General features: G+C 40.0%; 1 long non-coding RNA gene across 1 annotated transcript in view; it reads right to left on the minus strand.

Annotated features, from left to right (window-relative positions):
• Positions 1 to 2,778: 2,778 nt before the first annotated feature.
• LOC135109605 (uncharacterized) overlaps positions 2,779 to 18,806 on the minus strand; it is a 39,990-nt gene continuing 23,962 nt past the window's right edge. The window contains exon 5 of the long non-coding RNA XR_010272821.1: positions 2,779 to 3,066. This is a non-coding gene — a long non-coding RNA (uncharacterized LOC135109605). The remainder of the gene's footprint in view (positions 3,067 to 18,806) is intronic.

Below are 18,806 nucleotides of genomic sequence, written 5' to 3' on the forward strand. Positions count from 1 at the left end.
TACAAGGGCTTTATCTATCCATGTATGGAGTATGCTTCACATGTCTGGGGGGGTTCCACTCATACTGCTCTTCTAGACAGGGTGGAATCAAAAGCTTTTCGTCTCATGAACTCCTCTCCTCTAACTGACTGTATTCTGCCTCTCTCTCACCGCCGCAATGTTACATATCTAGCTGTCTTCTACCGCTATTTTCATGCTAACTGCTCTTCTGATCTTGCTAACTGCATGCTTCCCCTCCCTCGGCCTCGCTACACAAGACTTTTTTCTTTCTCTCATCCCTATTCTGTTCACCTATCTAACGCAAGAGTAAACCATTATTCTCAATCATTCATCCCTTTCTCTGGTAAACTCTGGAACTCCCTGCCTGCTTCTGTATTTCCGCCTATCTATGACTCGAATTCCTTCAAGAGGGAGGTTTCAAGGCACTTTTTCATCAATTTTTGACCACTGCTTTGACACTTTTATGGGACTGGCATTTCAGTGGGCATATTTTTTTCATCGGATTTTTGTTGCCGTTGGCCAGTGTCCTTCCTACATAAAAAAAAAAAAAAGGTCGTTACCTTGTTTCACTCACCAACAGGGAAGGGAATATTACCATTGACAAGTAACTCATCTCGCTGAGAAAGAATCGGCAACCACGTTCAAGGAAGGGAAGGTTACATCAAAGGACACACACTTAGGATGTCGAGGTATAACACCTCGTTGGACAGCCGCCCACAGAAACGAAACTAACTCACTGTCCAACAACGTATTTTATCCGCCAGTGGAGTAGGGTTGCTTACAGCATCTGGGGCGGCAGGCCTCAACAGGGTCTAAGGAGGGAGTAATATTGCACTATACGTGCAATAACCATTGCAACTATTGCAACGTGCTAATAACCCTCTGCCTCTAAACTCTTCAAAGAGCCTTGGATCACAGATACATTTAATGACTTAACAAATACACAAATAAGCTGACCACAACAGAAGAGGAGGGTGTAGCGGGACACAAGTCACCGCTCCTAGCACTCCGTTTTCTGCTATCACCCTTCCGTTTTCACTCTCTCTTCTGCACAGACTTTTTGTCTTTCATATCTTTTTCATCACTTTATACATATCTCTTACCTTACACATTCTGTGCACGCTCTTTGACACATGTGTTACACATCTTCTCATTACATCATATTACTCCTTTCTTCACACAGACATACACACACACATACACTCTCTTTTTCCATAATTTTGTGTACATCATTTTTTATTATGTTAGTAATTTTTGTATATATTGTTCATGTTTTTACTGAATAAACAGAGAATACCCAGGCTAAGTTTCCTCTGCCAGAGCTACACAGTTATGACACTAGAAATTGTTACCCTTCAAGGACTAAACACTGCTATGACCAAGAGTCATAGTTGGGAGCCTACACTTCTCGCTTGAGCAACTTCCGGGCGGCCAAGTAGCACCTCACCTTCGCTACAAGGGTCAACTGACCGCTCACAGACACGCCAGTAGTCGTTGTGCGAAGTATCTATTTACTTATAAGGAACTACAATCACAGGCAGGCTCTTGGAGACACTTATCTTTCACCTAATATCAGCAGCGGCTTACTGCTCTACTGGTCAAATAATATCATATGAATCTAATCACCCTCTAAATGTAAGCACGCAAATTTTCCAATCCTCGTTCTAGCTCAACTCACACGTCCTCCCTTTTCGGCAACCGACTGATCTGTGGGAATATGTATGTGCAGGCTGTCCCACCCTGCCTTGAGTCGAAGGGGCACAAGCGAAGGGTAGGAGGATGACGCGCCGAGGTCACACCCTGCTACCTGCATAATACGAACGGCGAAATGCAAAGACATTTTTAAGAATCTAGCTTGCTACACCTTCCTGTTGACTAGTTTCATTCACCTTAACGAAAGGTTTACAAACATGGGGTTAAAAGGGGATTGGAGGAGGGTAGAAACACCTGTTGCAACCTATTCAGCGGGTGGGTCCACACCGCCGCTCAAATCTCATCTTCACTTCACTCATCTTCTTCCTTCTCTCCATTTGTTATATATATATATATATATATATATATATATATATATATATATATATATATATATATATATATATATATATATATATATATATATATATATATATATATATATATATATATATATATATATATATATATATATATATATATATACATATATATATATGTATGTATATATATATATATATATATATATATATATATATATATATATATATATATATATATATATATATATATATATATATATATATATATATATATATATATATATATATATATATATATATATATATATATATATATATATATATATATATATATATATATATATATATATATATATATATATATATATATATATATATATATATATATATATATATATATATATATATTAAAAAACTTACTATACTTTTCACCATGGTACTTTAAAAATCCTAAAATTATATTTTCAACTACAAATGAAAAAGATATCTGATATAAATTATAATATGTTAATAAGATCGTTTTAAGAATATTGGAAATAATAATTTTCAACTGCAAAAGAAGAAAACAATGACTTAGTGAATATTATAAATAATTATGATATGTTTAGGCAATGTTTTGCTGATGCAAAAGCTGTTATTCTTTCGTTTATATTTTATATTCAGCACCGTGTGAATATGTTCTTATTACATGAATTATTCATATATCACATATTCAAGAACAAAAAAAAAAAAAAACAACACAAAACATCATACTTTGCTGTAGTAACACTTGGATTAGTTCTGAAAAGCTTTTCAGCCCACTCCACTTTCTTGGGAGTGATTTACAAGTAGAAGATAAGATGTTCATCGATAACGCAATCGCAGTCAGTGAACCTAAGAGGACGACCCACACCGCTGACGTCAGAGGTAGCAGAAAACCCCAGGGATCCACTTTCAAACGTCCTCGACCACCCATAATTTTTATGTAGTCTACTAAAATTGGCCGTAGGTAGTCAATCACTTCTGCACGACTTGCACTCATAGCAAAAGGACCAAGACCTAGATCAGCTTTCTGAAAAGAAAGAAAGAGAGAGAGAGAGAGAGAGAGAGAGAGAGAGAGAGAGAGAGAGAGAGAGAGAGAGAGAGAGAGAGAGAGAGAGAGAGAGAGAGAGAGAGAGAGAGAGTGTGTGTGTTAATAAGAATACCAAAGTTAAAATTACTTTGTTCAATAGATGGTATTATTTTGGAACTCCAGATAGGCATGGAAGTATAAACTGTAAAAGGGACTTGTTAGGAGGTTAAAACCTAATAATAGTAATGGGTCTAATTTTACAGGTTGATATATATATATATATATATATATATATATATATATATATATATATATATATATATATATATATATATATATATATATATATATATATATATATATATATATATATATATATTACAAAGGAATTTAGCAGGTTATTTATTTATTTTATTATGTACGAGGGACACCGGCCAAGGCCAACAAAAATCCCTCCCCCCAAAAAAAATGAATAAATAAATAAAAATATTGGTGTCCGAATAGGGTGCGAAGCAGTAGTTAAAAATTCAAGGAAAATAGTCTTGAGACCTTTCTCTTCAAGGAGTTCAAGTCAAAGGAAGGTGGAAATGCAGAAGCAGGCATGGAAATCCCGAGTTTACCAGAGAAAGAGATGAATGACTGAAAATGCTGATTAAATCTTGCATTAGAGAAGTGGATAGAATAGTGGTGAGACAAAGAAGAAAGTCTTGTGCAGCGAGGCCACAGAAGGAAGAGAAACATGCAGTTAGCAAGTTCAGAAAAGTAGTCAGCGTGAAAGCAGCGATAGAAGATGGCAAGAGATGCAACATCGCGGCGATGAGAAACAGGCTGAAGACAGTTGATTAGAGGAAAGGAGTTGATGAGACGAAAAGGTTTGATTCCACCCTATCTAGAACAGAGGTATGGTGGAACGCCACCTCCCCCCACTACCAAGACATGAGAAACATACTCCATAATTGGACGGATAAGGCCCCTGTACAGAGTTGGCAGCGTGGGGGAGGGGGGTGAAAAAAGCTGGCGGAGACATGTCAAAACGCCTAACTTCATAAAAGCTTTTTTAGATAGGGATGAAATGTGAAGTTTCTGTTTAGATGTTAAAAAAAAAAAAATGATAAACCGAGATTGTTCAGAGGTTGTAGAAGAGGGGGGCAGTTAAATGTCACTGAAGAAGGGATAGTTGTCTGGATGGTTGTGTAGAGTTGATAGATGGAGGAATTGAATTTTTTAGGCATTGAACAATACTCAGTTTCCTCTGCCCCAATCAGGAATTTTCAAGAGATCATAAGTCAGACGTTCTGTGGCTTCTCTACATGAACTGTTTACTTTCTGAAGGGTTGGATATCTACGAATAGACGAGGGAAAGTGCAGGGTGGTATCATTACCGCAGGAGTCGATAAGACTAGAAGATCATGTATGAATAAGAATAAGAATAAGGAATAAGAATAAGGATGGATAAAAGTATGAATAAGGAAGAGAGTGGGTAACAGGACAGAACACCAATGTTAATAGATTTAGCAGAAAAGCAGTGACCATCTACCAGCAATAGAACAGTGGGATAGGAAACATGAGATGAAGTTACAGAGAGAAGGATAGAAGTCGTACAAGGGTAGCTTGAAAGTCATAGCTTTTTTGCCAGAGTCTGTCAAATGTTTCTGATATGTCTAAGGCAACAGCAAAATCTTTAAAAAGAGGATGAGGAGAACTCAGTAAGAAGACCAGATCACCAGTAGAGTCACTAAGACTGAACCCATACTGATAATTAGATAGAAGGTAGTGAAATGAAAGATGCTTAAGAATTTTCCTGTTGAAGATAGTTTAAAAAAAAACTAGATAGGCAGGAAATTAAAACAATGGCACGGTAGTTTGAGAAATTAAAACAGTCACCATTTATGAACAGGCTGAATGTAGGCAAACTTCCAGGAAGAAGGAAACGTAGATGTTGACAGAAAGAATTTTAAAAATTTGACTAGCCACGGTACAAACATGGAGGCGTAGTTTCAAAGAACAATCGGAGGGACCCCATCAATTCCATAAGCCTTCCGAGGGTTCAGTCTAGCTAAGGCACGTAAAAACATAATTGTTATGAAATTTAATAAGTAGCATTTTAATAAGTTGCAAAGGTTTGAGCGAAGAGTTTAGCTTTAGAGATAGATGTGATAGCAGTGGTACCATCTTGAGATAAACGTGGGAAAGAAGAAGCAAAGTTATTGGAGATATTTCTGGCTAGGTGCCACAAGTCACAAGGGAAATTAGATCTTATAAAAAAAATAGCAATTTTTAATATTGAACAGGTTTTTGACTAGTTGGAAAACAGATTTGGCATGGTTCCGAAAAAAAAAATATATATATATATATATATATATATATATATATATATATATATATATATATATATATATATATATATATATATATATATATATATATATATATATATCTATCTATCTATCTATCTATCTATCTCTCTATCTATCTATCTATCTATCTATCTATCTATCTATCTATCTATCTATATATATACGAGTATATATATATATATATATATATATATATATATATATATATATATATATATATATATATATATATATATATATATATATATATATATATATATATATATATATATATAAAGTGCATAAGATTCTGGTAATGAAAGGTTCAAGTACCTCTATCATGTATAGCACAAGAACAAGGTTTGGAAGGGTTAGGTCGAAAAAAGAGTGATGAATATACGCCTCCATGCCAGACGCTATCACCTCTGTTATTTGCTCGGCACAAAGAGACGGGTCTCTGACACGAAAGCAGTAGCCATTGCAAGGAAAATCAGCAAAATACCTCATGTCCCTCTCAACTAGCAGAAGCAAAACGCCAGAAGCATTTCCGTTTACGGGGATATTGAGGAAGAATTGGAGCGATAAGAAAAAATAGAGATATGAGATTGTGATCGGAAAAGCCCAACGGAGAAGAGAGGGTGACAGCACAAGCAGAAGGACTGCAGGTTAGGTAAAGGTAAAAAATGTTAAGCGTATCTCCAAGACGGTCAGAAAAACGAGTAGGGTGTTGCATCAGTTGCTGTAAGTCGTTGAGGATTCCAAACTTAAAGTTTAGTTAACCAGGATGGACAGTGAAGGGAGAGGAAAGCCAAAGCTAGTGCTGAATATTAAAGTCTCCAAGAATGGAGATCTCCGGAAAAGGGAAGAGAGTCAGAATATGCTGCTCTTTGAAAACAAAATATTCAAAGATAACAGTACCGTTGAGTGTCTAGGTACGTTATAAGGAGGAGGCAGTAGACACCTGCCGAAACGATAATTACTCCCAGTGAGGTCTAACGCACTGCTCAGGGGGTCCTGTGAACTTATAATTAAACCCAGCTGTGACCTCACTGAACGTTTCCCTATCTGTCTCACAACACAAGGGGGCAGTCACAGCCTGCCCTCTAAAGACAACTTTCTTCCTCCACACAAAACTACAAGCACCTAATAACACACACACCTTTCACTCAAAAATTTTAAAATCATCATGGCGACTCCTACACCAGCCTCGGAGTCCCCATCTGGGGAGGGGACCATAAATGTCCCCAGGTCGGACTGCCTTACTGTCGACGACCCTAAGTGTCTTGACACCCCCCTCAACTTTTTCTTCATTAACTTCTGCAACATTCGCGATCTAAGATTTAATTTTCAATCTGTAGAACACCACCTCTCCTCTTCTAAACCTCATCTTCTTTCCCTCACTGAAACTCAGGTGTCTGAGGCAACTGACAGTAGCCCCTTTTCTGTTCCCTCTTACTTTCTCTATCCTCATTTTTGATCCAAAGCTGGATGCTGCGTTTATGTGCGCAATGACTTAACCTGCTCTCGTGCCCACGCTCTTAAATCTTCCGAGTTTTCTACCATCTGGCTACGACTACAGAGTCACTCTCATACTAAATTTATCTGTGCTGTATACCTCTCACCTAACTCCTCTGACTATAAGAAATTCTTTGACTACTTAACTTCCAAAGTGGAGCACATTCTGACCCTCTTCCCTTTTGCAGAGATCTCCATTCTTGGAGACTTCAATGTTCACCACCAGCTTTGGCTTTCCTCTCCCTTCACTGACCATCCTGGTGAACTAGCCTACAATTTTGCTATCCTCCATGACCTAGAACAATTGGTGCAACAACCTACTCGTATTCCTGACCGTCTTGGAGATACGCCCAACATTCTTGACCTTTCCCTGACCTCTAATCCTTCTGCTTATGCTGTCAGCCTTTCTTCTCCGTTGGGCTCCTCCGATCACAATCTCATATCTTTATCTTGTCCTATCACTCCAATCCCTCCTCAGGATCCCCCTAAGCGAAGGTGCCTCTAGCGTTTTGCCTCTGCAAGTTGGGGGGACCTGAAGAGGTATTTTGCTGATTTTCCTTAGAATGAGTACTGCTTCCGTGTCAGAGACCCGTTTTTGTGTGCTGAGCGCATAACAGAGGTGAGAGTGTCTAGCATGGAGGCATACATTCCTTACCCTTTTTCTCGTCCTAAACCTTCTAAACCTTGGTTTCACACAGCTTGTACTCGTGTTATACATGATAGAGAGGTGGCCCACAAAAGGTACTTAAGCCTTCCTTCGCCAGAATCTCATGCACTTTATATTTTTACCCGGAACCATGCCAAGTCTGTTCTCCAACTGGCCAAAAACTCCTTCATTAACAGAAAATGTGAAAAACTTTCAAGATCTAACTCCCCTCGTGATTTCTGGCATCTAGCCAAAAATATCACCAATAACTTTGCTTCTTCTTCTTTCCCTCCTCTATTTCAAACAGATGGCACCACTGCTATCACATCTATTTCTAAAGCTGAACTCTTTGCTCAAACCTTTGCTAAAAACTCTGCCATGGACGATTCTGGGCTTGTTCCTCACTCTCCTCCACCCTCTGACTACTTCATTAAAATTCTTCGCAATGATGTTTTCCATAACCTCGCTGGCCTAAACCCTCGAAAGGCTTATGGACCTGATGGGGTCCCTCCTATTGTTCTCCGAAACTGTGCCTTCGTGCTTGCACCTTGCCTAGTCAAACTCTTTCACCTCTGTCTGTCAGCATCTACCTTTCCTAAAAAGGGTGACCGTTCTAATCCCTCAAAGTACCGTCCTATTGCTTTAATTTTTTAATCTATCCTCAACAGGAAGATTCTTAAACATCTATCACTTCACAACCTTCTATCTGATCACCAGTATGGGTTCCGTCAAGGCCGCTCTACTGGTGATCTTCTGGCTTTCCTTACTGAGTCTTGGTCACCCTCTTTTAGAGATTTTGGTGAAACTTTTGCTGTTGCCTTGGACATATCAAAAGCTTTTGATAGAGTCTGGCACAAAGCTATGATTTCCAAACTACCCTCCAACGGTTTCTATCTTTCTCTCTGTAGCTTCATATCAAGTTTCCTTTCTGACCGTTCTATTGGTGCCGTGGTAGACGGTCACTGTTCTTCTCCTAAATCTATTAACAGTGGTGTTCCTCAGGGTTCTGACCTGTCACCCACTGTCTTCTTATTATTCATTAATGATCTTCTAAACCAAACTTCTTGTCCTATCCACTCCTACGCTGATGATACCACCCTGCACTTTTTCACGTCCAACCCTTCAGAAGGTAAACATATCACGCAGGGAAGCCACAGAACGCCTGACTCCTGATCTTTCTAAAATTTCTGATTGGGGCAGAGCAAACTTGGTATTGTTCAATGCCTCAAAAACTCAATTCCTCCATCTATCAACTGGACACAACCTTCCAGACAACTATCCCCTCTTCTTCAATGACACTCAACTGTCCCCCTCTTCTACACGGAACATCCTCGGTATGTCCTTTACTTATAATCTGAACTGGAAACTTCACATCTCATCTCTAGCTACAACAGCTTCTATGAAGTTAGGTGTTCTGAGACGTCTCCGCCAGTTTTTCTCACCCCCCCAGCTGCTAACTCTGTACAAGGGCCTTATCCGTCCATGTATGGAGTATGCTTCACATGTCTGGGGGGTTCCACTCATACTGCTCTGCTAGACAGGGTGGAATCAAAAGCTTTTCGTGTCATCAACTCCTCTCCTCTAACTGACTGTCTTCAGCCTCTCTCTCACCGCCGCAATGTTGCATATCTAGCTGTCTTCTACCACTATTTTCATGCTAACTGCTCTTCTGATCTTGCTAACTGCATGCCTCCCTTCCTTCCGCGGCCTCGCTGCACAAGACTTTCTTTCTCTCACCCCTATTCTGTCCACCTCTCTAACGCAAGAGTTAACCAGTATTCTCATCCCTTTCTCTGATAAACTCTTGATCTCCCTGCCTGCTTCTGTATTTCCACCTTCCTATGACTTGAATTCCTTCAAGAAGGAGGTTTTAAGATACTTATCCATCAATTTTTGACCACTGCTTTGACCGTTTTATGGGACTGGCATTTCAGTGGGCATTTTTTTTTATTAGATTTGTGTTGCCCTTGGCCAGTGTCCTTCCTACATAAAAAAAAAAAAAAAAATAGGTTTCCTTCTTTCTTGGTTCAAGTATCCACAGGGGTATGTTTTATTATGAAATTTATTTGCTTTGTACACTACCTGTACCGTTGTATTGCCAATAATTGTCAAATTTTCAAATAAGCGGACGATACTGCCTTTGTCATTGTACCAAGAATTATGCTTGGCATAGAGAGGAAGTAGAAAGTCTCATTACCTGATGCAGTGGTAACTAACTTGAAATTAATGTTACCTTGTAAAAAAAAAAAAAATAGATTCAACCTAGGTATTCTGCAATTATCCATTCAGTGATTTTGTTCTTTATGAATGCTTGGTAGGGCAAGTGAAATTCAAATAATGATGAATAATCTTACGAAGTTAATGGAAACACCAAACCACCAAAATACTGTTTACCAAAACAGAGAATTGTTCTAAGATGTGAGGTAATTAAGAAAATAAAAAAAAAATAAATAAAACGCGCTACTTTAATGATTTCATTTATATTCTTGAAATCCATATAATGAAAAAAAAAAAAAAAAAAAAAAAATATATATATATATATATATATATATATATATATATATATATATATATATATATATATATATATATATATATATATATATATATATATATATATATATATATATATATATATATATATATATATATATATATATATATATATATATATATATATATATATATATATATATATATATATATATATATATATATATCCGTACAATATTTTTACCTAGGAGAGTCTAAAAACTAATGAACTTTCCTGTCACCATCAATATGTTAGGATATTAAGAGAAATAAAAATGTACCATCGTCTGCCGGATGTACAAAACACCAAATCATAAGTCGCTGTAAAAGCAGGGTAAACAATATCTCTTGTCTTCAGGAACGTTCTGAAATCAGCTGTGGTCCAAGATTGTGATGGTAATGAGTTCGTCTTCTCTACTTTCGATTCATTATGAGTGCAAGTGCAAGTGTCGAGGTACCTTAGTGTTATTTTAGTTTGCAGCTGTGAAAACATATGGAAAAAGTTTTTCCTTTAGAAGCTGTAGTCGTGGGTTTTCCTTAGCGTAGAGGGTGTAGTGGTTCAGTGTGGGGATGAGCGGATGGTTGTCGGTGATGTGTTCAAAGTAATGCAGACCCCGTATGTAAAAACTGCATTTCTGCATCACTCACACCGTTGCTAACATCTTATGTTCAATCGTACCATATCTCGTCTCTGCGTCTGGCAAGAAGCGTGAGCCACATTGAACCTAGCGGAAGTGGCCTCTGGCGTAGTCCTGCAAGATGGCATAGCCAATGCCGTTGAGACGTGTGGCGTCCGTCTGGAGAATGGTGGACAGGTGTGGGTCTAACATCGCCAGTTGTGGTGGACTGGTCAGTGCCGCCTTTACCTGTCGAAAAGCTGAGTTATGATCGGCTCTCCACATAAACATGCATCTCGGGCTCATCAGTAGTCAAAGTGGCTGGTCAGCTGCGAATATGTCGAGCGAGAATTCCGCCAGCTGGTTAACGAGGCCCATGAAAGCTCTGAAGTCAGCAATGTTGGCCGGGGTTGTGAAGTCGGCATTTACTCGGACTTTGTTGGGGTTGGCGCTGATCCCCTTATCTGACAACATGAAGCCGCAGAGCTTGACCGCAATTTCGTCGAGAACAAACTTGTCTCCATGAAGTATCATATCATTCTTTCGACATTTGGTAAGAACAGTTGACGCGGTGGTATGTGGTAGTAATTCTCGGTCGTGAACGAGAACATCGTCCACCAATTTAACACAGTTGGAGACACCTTGCAGTACCATGTCTTCTCTTATACACAAGGCGTTTTCAGTTGCTGCAAATCTCATGGGGCCGTGTAGGTATCTGAGGCGACCGTAAGGTGTTATAAATGTGGTGAGCGGTTGGTCCTCCTCAGCCTGTAAAAACTGCCAGTATCTTTGCAAGGCATTGATTGTTGTAAAGAAGTGAGGGTCAACATTTCTGATGGCAGCAAATGGTCTTGGTAATGGGTGGGCGGGTGAGAGATCTGCGTGTTGAGATGAAACAGGTCGGTTTCTTGATAACGACCAGGGGGTGACACCAGGGCGATGGTTCATCAGTTGCAGATGTAATTATACCCTGGATCATCATCGACTGCAGCTTTTCTTGTATTGCGTACTGGAAGGCCAGCGGAATCTGCCAAAGTGTGTGGATGGCAAAGGGCTTTGCATCCTCCCGCTGCTGTATGCCTATTGGTGGTATTTTCATTGGGTGTAACGATCTGGACGTCACTATATTCCTACAAGAAAAACTCCTTGGATTGTGTAGGGGATATGCTGCTGTTCAACGGAAGTGTTGGGTTCATGGTAGGAGGTGATGGTGAAGGCGGTGGTAATCTGCGGCTGGGGGCAGCGCGTGTGAAAGAGGGGGATGACTGGGGGGAGTGGGGCCTCTCTGTCATGTACATCCTCGCGTGCTCGCACACGTGAGTGTGTCACCTCAGATATCGCCTGAGGGAACTTGGCACGGATTGGTGCAAGGTAACTGCAAACCTTGTATGATAGTAATGAGACTGGTGTACCGTCGTGGACGTTTATCCAAGCCGTTTTCTTTTCGTTGCCTTTACCTGTAGCTCTGTCATGAAGAACCCAAGTGCAGGTCCCATAACTGAGCTGTCTGCGGTAAATCTCAGGACATAGGTGGTGGCTTTAGGTCACTTGTCGGTAAACCTATGTCGTTGAAGTGTTGAGGGCCAAAGATCTTGTATGCACCCGTATCAGGCAGCATTGCGAAGTTGTGTGTCCCTTTGTAGTGGATGAAGGTGACAACAACGGGGAGAGACATCGCAGAGGGGGTGCGAGAGGTGGATTGAACGCGTCACGCCCAAGTTTCCTTGTAGGCTTGATATGCAGGGCAAAATGTTGTGCCCCTTAACGGCTTGTGCTGAGATGATCCCTGTGCCCTTGAACTTAAGGCAGTTCTGGCTGCAGTGTCCCTTTTTACCAGAGATACGACATTAAACATTCAATGCTGGGCACCGTGATGTTATGCTCCAATGTCCTATTTTGACACAGTTGCGACATGTAGAAGTATAGTATACTTATGTCTTGTCTTGCAGTATACTTGTGTCTTGTCGTGGATCAGCTTGCAGCTGTCACATTTGTCCTTGAGTGGTGTCGATGACCTTGTTGGCCTGTTAATCATTTTCTTTCCTCGCTTGTATCACGATGTAGGGTAGACATACTTTGCTGGGAAGACTATAGGAGAAGTCGTTTGCCGAATTGCCTCGAACGCGTAGCATTGTCATACTGTGGCCGCATACTAGAAATACCGTATCTCCAACGAGCTCAAGTAACTCACACGGTCGATCTCGTAACTTGTTACGATACATACTGGAAACATAAGCGGCGCTATTTTATATCGTAATTAGTCCTCGGAATTCATGAGTTACTGGAAGCACCCATAATTCAGTTAGAATATCAATATCAAAGTAACCAGCCGTTCCAGTTCAACTATAATCAAAATGAATTAGAGATAAAGGACTCATTACACTGTCGCAGTGTGTAGAACACCTACAACGCCTGGATTAAATTAATTCATTACCTCCGGCAGGTTCGAATTAAAATATATGTGTATGGTTTAATAATGATAAAGAAAGAAAGGAAGAGAGAGAAGGAAAAAAAAGAAAGAAAATATAGACACAGGAAGGCATATATATATATATATATATATATATATATATATATATATATATATATATATATATATATATATATATATATATATATATATATATATATATATATATATATATATATATATATATATATATACAATTCTTTTAAATTAAAATATGTATGTTTTCTGACTTACCAGTAGCAGTGGTAATAATAATGATAATAATAAGAAGACAGAGGAAAAAAAGAAAGAAACAGTACTCGATACATGATTGTTTACATCATAGATTTCATCGTTGTTATTGGCTCACGTCTCTAAATGCAGAAAAAAATCTAGGCTCTGATTGGTGCCTGCAATATGTGACTGGGATCTATGAGCAAAATAAGTTACGATGTGTTACCGATGTCGTAGATTTGGTTCGAGTATACCTCGCAGTTCTGAGCTGTTAAGTTTCGAGTACTTGGCCCCTGTTTTATCGAGGGTCTGGGTGGCGATAGTACTGATCAGCTCCTTGACAAGTTCTTGATTTTGCACGCCCATCAGCAACACCTGCTTCAAGTGTGTCTCCTTGCATTGTTTGTTAGCACCCTGACATATGTCGACCGCTTCCGTGAAACTCTTAACTCTGACAAAAATGTCGTTGAAACTCTTCTTAACTTCATGTTTGCAACTGAACAAGTCTCTACGCCGTAGTAGAGTTTTGGCTTATACTTATTGTAAGACAGTGTGTCGTCAGGAGATACCGTAAACGATACTGTAAAATTTTAGAACCTCAGGTGTGAGGCACATTCTTAGTTGAATGTGCTATTTAAAGAGGTCAAGAGTCGCTAAATCGGTGAAGGTGGCATAATCCTTCCGCTGTCTCCGGCACGCCTGGGAATGTAACATGAGGCTGAATGGGGTAGGTCATACCAACCTTTTTAAGGTTGGTTGACCTATATGAGAGGAGTCTGTCCGGGTTAGAACTGGGCAGGATAGAAATGCATGCAGTGAAGCCACGTTCGTCTGGTGATTCATTATAGTTGCCATCAACTGCTGGAATTCCTCTAAATTGCGTCTCTCGTCGTTCATTTTCCTGGCATCAAAGTTGATCATCTTCCTGACGTCTTTCAACTTCCTCCCAGCGCCACTCAGCTGTCTTTTGGCAACGGCTTTCATCAATGAATGGTGGATGTTCCACCATAATTGCTTTTGTGCTGGTTTATTGTCGTATTTTTCGCTTTCGCATCCGCTGTTGCAGGTGTCGAGCAGATCAACACATCGTGCCCTTACATTAGAATAGTAGCATGATAAATAGCGATGCGACTACATTTTTTTTTATATATATATATAGGAAGACACTGGCCAAGGGCAACAAAAATCTAATAAAAAAAAATAAAAAACACCCCGCTGAGATGCCGGTTCCGAATAGGGTCCGAAGTGGTGGTTAAAAATTGAAGGATAAGTGTCTTGAAACCTCTCTTAAAGGAATTCAAGTCATAGGAAAGTGGAAATACACAAGCAGGAAGGAAGTTCCAGAGTTTACCAGAGAAGGGAATGAATGATTGGGAATAGTGGCTAATTCTTGCATTACAGAGGTGGACAGAATAGGTGTGAGAAAAATAAGAGTCTTGTGCAGTGAGGCCGCGGGAGGAGAAGAGGCATGCAGTTAATAAGATCAGAATAGCAGTTAGCATGAAAATAGCGGTAAAAGATAACAAGAGATGCAACATTCCGGCGATGAGAAAGAGGCTGAAGACAGTCAGTTAGAGGAGAGGAATTGATGAGACGAAAAGCTTTTGATTCCATCCTGTCTAAAAGAGTGGTATGAGTGGAATCCCTCCATACATGTGAAGCATACTCCATGAACGGAAAAGGCCCTTGTACAGAGTTAGCAGCGGGGGGCGGGGTTGAGAGAAAAAAAAAAAAACTGGCAGAGACCTCTCAGAACGCCTAACTTCGTAGAACCTGCTTTAGGTAGAAATTAAATGTGAAATTTTCAGGTTAGATTATAAGAAAAGCACAGACCGAGAATGTTCAATGTAGAAGAGGGGGACAGTTGAGTGTCATTGAAGAAGAGGGGGTAGTTGTCTGGAATGTTGCGTCAGGTTGATAGATGGAGAAATTCAATTTTTGAGACATTGAACAATGCTAAGTTTGCTCTGCCCCAATAAGAAATTTTAGAGAGATCAGAAGTCAGGCCTCTATCATCTTCTGTGGCCTCCCCACGTGAACTGTTTACTTCCTGAAGGGTTGGACTTCTGTGAAAAGACGTGAAAAATTGCAGGAGAGTATCATCAGCGTAGGGGTGGATAGGGCAAGAAGTTTGGGTTAAAAAGATCATTGACGAATAATAATAAGAGAGTGGGTAACAGGACAGAACCCTGAAAAACACCACTGTTAATAGATTTAGGAGAAGAACAGTGACCACAGCAGCAGAACGGTCAGAAAGGACACGAGCTGAAGTTACAGAGAGACGGATAGAAACCGTAGGAAGGTAGTTTGGAAATCAAATCTTTGTTCCAGACTCTATCAAAAGCTCTTGATATGTTTAAGGCAACATCAAAACTTTCACCAAAATCCCTAAAAGAGGATAACCAAGACTCAGTAAGGAAAACCAGCCGATCACCAGTAGAGCTACCTTGACGGAACCCTTTCTGGCGATCAGATAGAAGGTTGTGAATTGATAAATGCTTAAGAAACTGCCTGTTGAGGATAGATTAAAAAACGTTAGATAGGCAGAAAATTAAAGCAATAGGACGGTAGTTTGAGGAATTAGAACGGTCACCCTTTTTAGGATCAGGCTGAATGTAGGCAAGAAGGAAAGGTAGATGTTGACAGACAAAGTTGAAAGAGTTTGACAAGACAAAGTGCAAGCACGGAGACGCAGTTTCGGAGAAAAATAGGAAGGACCCCATCATGTCCATAAGCCTTCTAAGGGTTTAGAGGAGCGAGGGCATGGAAAACGTCATTGCGAAGAATTTTAATAGGTAGCATGAAGCAGTCAGAGGGTGGATGAGAGGGAGGAACAAGCCTTGAATCTTCCAAGATAGAGTTTTTTTTTAGCAAAGGTCTGAGCGAAGAGTTCAGCTTTAGAAATAGATTTTGTAGCAGTGGTGCCATTTGGTTGAAATAAAGGAGAGAAAGAAGAAAAAAGCAGATTTATTGGAGATGTTTTTGGCTAGATGTTAAAGCTGGAACATCCAGCTTTGGATTGAAAATGAGGAGAGAGCAAGTAGGAGGGAGCAGAAAGGGGGCTACTGTAAGTTGCTTCAGACACCTTTTTTTCAGTGAGAAAAAAAAAAAAAAAGAGGTTTATTAGAGGAGAGGTGATGTTCTACAGATTGAAAATCATATCTAAAACCGCGAATGTTGCAGAAATTAATGAAGAAAAAGTTGAGGCGGGTGTCAAGACGCTCAGCGCCGATACCAGAATAGCAGTCAGACCTGGGGACATGAAATAAGAGTGACAGATAGTCAAGTTTTCATCAGTTGGTGAAGTGAGTTCACGCCAACATCCATATTCTAAAAAGTGTTGCTATAGTGTTAAATAATTTTAATATATAATTTAGGAAATAATACAAGTACAAGCGGATACCAACTTGTGCTATTTGCAAGAAATTAATGTATTAGTAAGCTTCATTGAAGAGGCCCAGCGGCTCCCAAGCCAGCGTTACCAAAGGTTACAATTTTTTGGTAAGGATAAAAGCAAACACCACGAAAAACGACTGTAAAATTTGATTTGTTGTTGGTGGTGGAGATCAGCAGTCATTGTTACCGATCACAACAAAAGGAAGCGAATATGAAATAGGAATCTAATAGTAGGTCACAGGCTCTTCAGTGAGTCGCCACATCGTAAACAGACAAATGAACACTCATTTCCTGAAATGCAGTAAGTTGTCTGTGTGTGTGTGTGTGTGTGTGTGTGTGTGTGTGTGTGTGTGTGTGTGTGTGTGTGTGTGTGTGTGTGTGTGTGTGTGTGTGTGTGTGTGTGTGTGTGTGTGTGTATGTGTGTGTGTGTATGTGTGTGTGTGTGTGTGTGTGTGTGTGTGTGTGTGTGTGTTAGTGTGTGTGTGTTTATGTAGGAAGGACACTGGCCAAGGGCAACAAAAATCCAATAAAAAAATGCCCACTGAAATGCCAGTCCCATAAAAGGGTCAAAGCAGTGGTCAAAAATTGATGAATAAGTGTCTTGAAATCTCCCTCTTGAAGGTGGAAATACAGAAGCAGGCAGGGAGTTCCAGAGTTTACCGGAGAAAGGGATGAATGAATGAGGATACTGGTTAACTCTTGCGTTAGAGAGGTGGACAGAATAGGGGTGAGAGAAAGAAGAAATTCTTGTGCAGCGAGGCGGCGGAAGGAGGGGAGGCAAGCAGTTAGCAAGATCAGAAGAGCAGTTACCATGAAAATAGCGGTAGAAGACAGCTAGATATGCAACATTGCGGCGGTGAGAGAGAGGCTGAAGACAGTCAGTTAGAGGAGAGGAGTTGATGAGACGAAAAGCTTTTGATTCCACTCTGTCTAGAAGAGCAGTACGAGTGGAACACCCCCAGACATGTGAAGCATACTCCATACATGGACGGATAAGGCCCTTGTACATAGTTAGCAGCTGGGGGGGGATGAGAAAAACGTCTCAGAACACCTAACTTGATAGATGCTGTTTTAGCTAGAGATGAGATGTTAAGTTTCCAGTTCAGATTATAAGTAAAGGACAGACCGATGATAGTTGTCTGGAAGGTTGTGTCGAGTTGATAGATGGAGGAATTGAGTTTTTGAGGCATTGAACAATACCAAGTTTGCTCTGCCCTAATCAGAAATTTTAGAAAGATCAGAAGTCAGGCGTTCTGTGGCTTCCCAGCGTGATATGTTTATCTTCTGAAGGGTTGGACGTCTATGAAAAGACGTGGAAAAGTGCAGGGTGGTATCATCAGCGTAGGAGTGGATAGGACAAGAAGTTTGGTTTAGAAGATCATTAATGAATAATAAGAAGAGAGTGGGTGACAGGACAGAACCCTGAGGAACACCATTGTTAATAGAATTAGGAGAAGAACAGTGACCGTCTACCACAGCAGCAATAGAACGGTCAGAAAGGAAACTTGAGATGAAGTTACAGAGACGATAGAAACCGTAGGAGGGTGGTTTGGAAATCAAAGCTTTGTGCCAGACTCTATCAAAAGCTTTTGATATGTCCAAGGCATCAGCAAAAGTTTCACCAAAATCTCTAAAAGAGGATGACCAAGACTCAGTAAGGAAAGCCAGAAGATCACCAGTAGAGCGGCCTTGACGGAACCCATACTGGCGATCAGGTAGAAGGTTGTGAAGTGATACATGTTTAAGAATCTTCCTGTTGAGGATAGATTAAAAAACTTTAGATAGGCAGGAAATTAAAGCAATAGGAGGGTAGTTTGGGGGATTAGAACGGTCACCTTTTTTAGGAACAGGTTGCATGTAGAGAGACTTCCAGCAAGAAGGAAAGGTAGATGTTGACAGACAGAGCTGAAAGAGTTTGACTAGGCAAGGTGCAAGCACGGAGGCACAGTTTCGGGGAACAATATGAGGGACCCCATCAGGTCCATAAGCCTTCCGAGGGTTTGGGCCAGCGAGGG

Source organism: Scylla paramamosain, chromosome 19 (assembly GCF_035594125.1).
Source record: "Scylla paramamosain isolate STU-SP2022 chromosome 19, ASM3559412v1, whole genome shotgun sequence".
In the NCBI taxonomy this organism is placed as follows: domain Eukaryota; kingdom Metazoa; phylum Arthropoda; class Malacostraca; order Decapoda; family Portunidae; genus Scylla; species Scylla paramamosain.